Source organism: Myotis davidii, unplaced genomic scaffold (genome assembly GCF_000327345.1).
Source record: "Myotis davidii unplaced genomic scaffold, ASM32734v1 scaffold6, whole genome shotgun sequence".
NCBI lineage: Eukaryota > Metazoa > Chordata > Mammalia > Chiroptera > Vespertilionidae > Myotis > Myotis davidii.
The window spans coordinates 1891699-1898990 of record NW_006383011.1 but is presented as its reverse complement, the minus strand read 5'-3'; positions in this window follow the sequence as shown (position 1 = coordinate 1898990).

Genomic DNA, 7292 nt, shown 5'->3' with positions numbered 1-7292 from the left:
GGTCTCCACATCGATCTCTGAGGCACCATGGGCTATTTCGGTTGCAGATGAATGATCATCAAGAGTGACAAGCTGATATCTTTGGATCAACCACCACCGTTCCACGTGCTTCACAGCCTGGCAGCTGGTCAGGAAGCTCGAGTGATCTGTGGGGCTCATGCTGTCCCTCTAACAAGACCAGTAAAAAGGAGTGATGTGACACGTGGGAGGAGGCGTTAGAAGAAGTCTCTGACCACTTTAAGAGGCCCTCTCTCAGCCATATGCATAGTAAACTAGCGGTAACTGCAAAGCAAGAGGTGATTTGTCATAAAGATTATGACTCTGTGGTTAAGCACTTGAAAGGCTACCACTTGCTCTCAGACCTTCTTCATAAAAGATTGGCTTGGGGTCTGTAATTTGCTAATACTTCTGGGTCAAGAGAGAGCTGTTTCAGATCAGAAATATAATAGAATGCTTTAAGGCCCACAGTGCCAGAAAGGATGGAAGCATTGATAAATTTTATGGGGTTTTTTTTTAAAGGACCCCATCAGGTAAAAGAAAAAAACCAAAACAGAAATCACAAAGGAATCCACTTAAAGATTTGAAGAGAAACTACAAAGGACTTCATTAACACAAAAGGGAAGATTAGAGAACAAAAGAATAAGGAAGGAGGCAGTGAATGGAGAAAGGGGAGGAATTATAATAACATGAGCCAGAGAGGCTGGCAGCAAAAACTAGGAAGGGATTAAAACAAAGACTCCTTAACTTTTTAGATTCACAAGATCATTCTGGATATTTCCCCTCGGATGAGAGGAAGACAAAGTGTGAGTGGCAGGAAAATTGGAGTATTAGATGTAAATGTGTTAAAAGGGTAAGAACAATTTCTCGGCATCCAGGTTACCAGAGAGCCATCAGCACAGCACTAGGGTTGACTTGAGAAGTTTGAAATACTTATTCCTTTGCTTTCTCAGCTTGTATTTATAAGTGAAGGTTTCAATCCACCTTTATGAACTCTCATTTTGCCCTTATTAGGAGGGAACATTTACATTATCTACAAAAAAATTGATAGCTTCTAAGGAGAGTGCAAGTATTTCCAACGGCTACTTGTTTTCTTGGGGATTTTTCAAATACAGCAGTCTTCCTCCATTTCCCCAATAACATGAAGTGAGTCCTCTGTACCCCCTCTACTGCTTATGGGGTGTCTGCACTTGCACATGTCTCTGTGAGAGGGACAGCACATTGCATCTTGTCCATGTCTGCACATAAATCATCTTGGAGAAAGAAAAGGCTTAATTTATTCAAGCAACTGGCTATTTTGTATACAACTGGTTGACCTCAGTAATTATTTTTTCCAAAGGGTGTGTGTGTGTGTGTGGTGTTATGAATAGCTTGGTATGAAACCCAGCCAACTCAGCTTTTGAGACAAGATAGATGATTCTCAAGACTGCGCATTTGAGAAGTTTTGCTGTTGCTACATATCCTTCCCTCCCCCTTTGTGTGTTATCTGGTTTTGGTATCTAGACAGAGGCTTTGTTACAGTTCTGTGCTGGGTTTTGAAAGGAAACGGGTTCACTTGTAAAACATCTAATAAACATGTTTGTGACTACACACCAGGGCTGACACTTGTCCTTCTAAATGAAGTCCATAATGATTGGGTCTTACAAAATCATTTGAACCAATTTCCATTCCCCCTGAGATAAAGAATGCTAAAAAGAAAGGGTCTCTTCTATACAGGTTTGGACACAGGACAAGGATGCTGGGGTGTGAACAATGGCATTCTTAAAGGGCCTTTACTATTTGGTGGCAGGAGCGGGGAGGGGGGGGAACTAAATGATGGCAGGATCCTGCATGTTTGACCCCAAGAGTCACAACATTTGAACCAACAAAGGAGGAGCACAATGCGGGTCATTGGTCTGTCCATTCTGACCTTGGAACAGGTTGACTCTTCTCAGCCCAAACAGCCACATTCCTAGGGCATGGAGTTCTTGGCTTGTGCCTTCTGGGTAAGCTCCAGGCATTTTGCAAGGCTCGGTTTTCCCTCTTGCCCAGTGTGTCTGGTGGTGCCTAGTTCCTTCGCCCCACTGCTCAGGGTCTGGAGTGTGCACGGGTGTTTTTAATTGGATTCTCTGAAATGCATTTCTGACACCGATTTGGTTATGTTATATTCTATTCTGTTATCAAACAAATTTGCTGTCAAACAAAAGATCAATGTTACTGTAGTGTCCTACTTGATGGATTAAATAGGGTTATTATTCAACTCTTATTAAACAAGAAAAACACACTGGGACATGCTTTCAGGCACAGCTGCTGACAAATACAGTGTATGTGATCTGTGATTAAGAAACAAAGCAGGAGCAGTGATTTTCAGATTAATTAAACAAACAAGGAGGATTTAGGGACCAGGATTTTTAAAACCCAGCACAATTCTTTGGAACATGTTTGGGAAAGGACATAATTTACTTTAACTACATGAGTGAACACTTAAGAATATAAAATCTTTCAGTGACGCAATTCTAGGTTAATTGCCCAGAACTATCGCAGTGCCATAAACAACACTGTTCCAGGGATGGACCTTTCAGAGGAATTTTTTTTTTCCCTTTGTGAGTAAATGTCCATTTAGAGAGCTTTTCTAAATTTAGAAGCAGTGCTCATCAATCATTTCTAATAAGCGCTGAGCACCCACTCAGCTGCCTGCCCGGGATGCTCCCTCCTTGTCGGGAGGCCCCCTCAGAGTGCTTGCCCTACTCCACGGGCATTCACTCCACCCCAGGGCCTGACCTTTGTGTTTCTCAGACTCGGCTCACAAGATGCTCAGAGAAAGCAAAAATTAAATCAGGAGAAATCGTTCTCTTATCTCAGTCTGCTTGGCTTTATATTATCTTTAAACTCCCCACCACCAGCACCCCCATCGCTGGCTTTACATACAGTTGGCTACGTTTTGGCTCCTTCTGTCTGATGCTGTTTCCGCTAATGGCTGAAGAAATGGAACATTACACCATTTAACGTGTGTGGGTCACATTAATCACAGAAAATTCTTTTAATGTCTCAGAAGTAACTGTCACACTGGACATACTGAATCTATTTAAACTAAAGCATGCCATTTTTTATCTACAGTGATCTTTAATTCCCATAAAAGGGTCAAGAAAATGTGATTAAGTGACAGTTTTAAAATGTACTATAATATTAAATAGCTTGATTAAGTGACAACTATAAAATGTAATACAATATTAAGTATCTGGCTATGTCCCAAAAGAACTTTAAAGTATTTTTGAACGGTTTGGGAATTCACTAACCCATAATGGGTTACTAAGGAATTTTCTTTTTTTTTTTGGTGAGGACATAAAAATAGTTGAACTTAAAGCACACACTAAAGACAACAAAAGCTTAAAACATTTACAGATAACATAGAGTCACAGAGTCCCTCTTCGGAACACCAAAGACAGGGTTTTTGGCAACACGGAGTGATCATTTCAGGATTCTGAATTTACTAGTGTTTTTGACTGGAATTGTAATGCCTATAACACAAATAATAGACTCAGAAGTAATTGTGGCAGAGAAACCTCACAGCTGCAGGCTTGTCAGTATCCTCTCAGGTTACCTCCAAGGGGCTGGTCATCAACTCCCAGGTCCTGGCTTAGCTTGCACATTATGTCTCAGTTCTGATGGGGCTAGGGGGCGGGGGGCGGGCTCAGAGTGGGAAATACCAACTTGACTGAGCTCAGGTCCTCTTTCCATCTTTCTGCAGTAGAGTAAGCCAGTAGCGACACTGGAATATAAGATGGGGCCCATATGAGGATCCTTGCTTTGTGTGGACTTCAATGGAAGCCCCATCAGGGGTGCTGAGGTTGGGAGGGGACAAGCCTATGCAATGCCTAGGATAAATGTCTGGATCAGGAGCCCAGGCCAAATGATTAAAGAAGTTTATGCCACTTGGCTGGTATGGCTCAGGGGTTAGAGCATTGGTCTGTGCACCGAAGGGTCCTGGGTTGAATTCCCAGTCAAGGGCATGTACCTGGGTTTGCAGGTTTGATCTCCAGCCCCGGTTGGGGTACATGGAGGAAGCAACCAATTGATGTGTCTCTCACACTGATGTTTCTCCCTCTCTCTTTCTATCCCCCCCCCCCTTTTCCTTTCCACTCTTTCTAAAAATCAGTGGAAAAAATATACTCAAGTGAGGATTAACCAAAAATCATTTATGCCATTATTCACGCAATTTAGTAACTCTTGTGCCCTGATTATTTGGTCATATCTTAGCCTGAGTTCCCCCAGAAAGCAGAACTTGAGCCAACGGTGGTGATTGTGCTATTATCCTGTTAGGGGTTACAAACCAGGGAGCAGGATTTTGGGGAAAGGAGAGTGAGTCCGGGAGAGCCAATATGAGGGTGTCTGATCCTATTAGATGCTACTACATCTGACTGATTGCTTGATCTTGTGGGACTGTCCCCCAGGAAACCAAACCACACAGTACATCTGGGAGAAGGACTGGATCTGCCAGCGCCCATCTCTCATGGCTCAAATGTTTTCCCTGCTGTACATCCACCCAGCACTTCCACTTGCATTTGGGTGGGTGCATGGTGGACTCTTGAATCATCCTGAACTTCTGTAGCAACAGGGCATCCCCAAGCAGGAGACTAGGCAGGTCAGGTGGGACCTGTGTGATGTCAGCTGGAGCTCAGGCAAAGCTGGTCTGTACTGTGGCATCCAGAACAAGCAGAACCTGAGAGGATCTGAAGTGGTACATAAGAGGGTCTCTATCTAGTTGAGAATCAGATAGAGGATCTGCAGACAGTTAAATTCACCAGCATGTCTCCATGTGCTCCTGCTGAGAGGACCTCATTGAATTTTCATTATCCTCTTGGCTTCCGGCCCAAGCATAAATTCCCCTTTATCCCCGTGGGCTGGGTACCATGAACAAGTACATGCTCCCCCTAAAATTAGAAAGCAGATAGTAAGTTTTGGTGATGGTTAGCAAGCGGCTTTGCCATGAGCCACATGTCCCTTAAGAACCTCCCAGTGTCCTGTAGAAAAAGGATTGATTCTGACTTTTAAGGAGGAAGATGGAAAGCCTTGTAGATACCATTATGGGTCCCACAGTGACAGAGACGAATAGCCATGACACATTTATGGAGGCTCACTCACTCTTTCTCGGGGTGGTGATGAAGCTTCATTTGGAAGATTTGCTCATCTGTCTAATAAATCAATGAGGAAAGTTTCCCTGATATTTACTTGGACTTTCTTTCCCGTCTTCATTTCATTTCACTCCTCCAAAGGCTCACCCCCGTACCAGGCTACATAAATCTCTTCTCTTTCTTCTGCCCCTTTGTCAACCATTAGCCTGCTCCCCCTCTGTCATTGTTTCACCAGACCATAGAGGTAACTCTCCTAATCTTCCCTGATAAATCAGGCTCTCAGAATCACTCCTTGTTGCTCCCTCAAACTCCCTGGAGCTGGGATATAGGGCTCTGAGCGGCTGGTGCAGACGTTTCTTTTATAATGGGCCCTGAAAGGTTGTCAGCTGCAGATAATTAGGATCTCACTTCCCGCCATCCAGCTGCATATATCTTCCATGTAAAAGACCCCCATCACCTTCAAAAGAATTAACACATGCAGAGGAGATATATGAGGGGGCTGGGTGACCACCAAAGGATGGGGCCAGCCCTTCTGAAGGCCAAAACTGCTTCACGTTTCCTGTAGAGAGAGACATTTTCTCTCTGGAGAACCTGACCCTTCTCACACTATTCTGTGGTAAAAATCTATACCTGGTGTCTGGATTGTGCAACACAAAGAAGTGAGAATATCTTTTCAATTGAATTACTTTATAATAGTGCTGCACCTTCATGCTCTCCCCTGCTCTCCCTTTCTTCCTATTGAGCTAGAATTTGAGTCCTGCGATGAACACTCCAGTATATTTTGTCTGTGGTTTTTATGTTCTACCTGATGATAACTGGCCTGCATCACTGTTAGACATACTGTCCAGTTTTTCTTTAACTGCTGCTGAGAAATATCAGGGATGCAGCTTTAGGTAGACTGGATGGATCTGTCAGATGGATCTGATATCAGAATGCGACGTTGGTCCCCAATGCAGCCTGGTACAGAGAAAATTCTTCCTGGGCAAGTGATCCATGAGACCTTGGGGCCTGCCATAGTTGGGGGTTGGGCTAATATTCAGAGGGGAGGGGAAAAATCAAGTGGGCTGGGTCTGAGGCTCTCTCCCCACACTCTGTCAGAGCATATTTATTGTATCTATGTTATAGATTCATATTCCATGTAAGAGTTTCTATTTTAAAAAGAGGGGAAAATAAGTTTGACAACTCCTGATTTCATCACCTTCTGTATGAGGAAAGAGACCCAGAGATGCTAGTGTCGTGTGGCTTATTAATGCCAAACCAAAATTGGAATACAGGCTCCCCCGTTTCTGCATTTTTTTTTCATCTTTTTCTTCCACATTGCTGCATCATAATCTTCATAATAATATTCTCCTGTATTGTATTGGGATCATTAGCAGAGAGACAGTCCCATATATTTCCAGGGACAGATGTTGATGATAAAGTGCTGTTTGTGGTCTGAGGGGCTCCCACTGACCTGTGCACTTGGAGTGATTTTTTCTGGTGCTGGGTCAGATGTGCACTGAGTCACACTCACAGTTGCCATCTTCCAAGATGATTGGTGGGTCTCAGGGGTGTGATCTTTGACCAGGAACCTCAGTGAAGGGAACTGACGAAGCCTTGAGGAAGAAAGCAACATAGCCTGGACCTCATCAGAGTCACTGCTGGGGCTGACATAGCATTTCAGAGCTAGACTGAATCACAGCCATCCCCTAGCCCGTGGTCTGCAAACTGCGGCTCGTGAGCCACATGCGGCTCTTTGGCCCCTTGAGTGTGGCTCTTCCTAAGCCTTAGGAGTACCCTAATTAAGTTAATAACAGTGTACCTACCTATATAGTTTAAGTTTAAAAAATTTGGCTCTCAGAAATTTCAGTCGTTGTACTGTTGATATTTGGCTCTGTTGACTAATGAGTTTGCCAACCACTGCCCTAGCCTAACACACTCCTTTCCAGGCTGAGGACAATGAAGCCCAGAAGGGTCATGTGGTTTCCCCCACACAGAGCGATGGGGGGTTCAGGACTGCTGGGCCACAGCCACTGATTCTTGTTTCTTGGCTGGATGGAGCTCTATTGGTCTATTTTCCTCCTTCCCTTCTTTGTGGAACCAGCCCAAGACAGTGATGTGGGTACAAGTGTCTGCTCTGAAGACTACAGTCACCTTGGGCCTGCTGTTCTGGGGCCTAGAGGGGAGAGACAAAGGCCTGCAGGA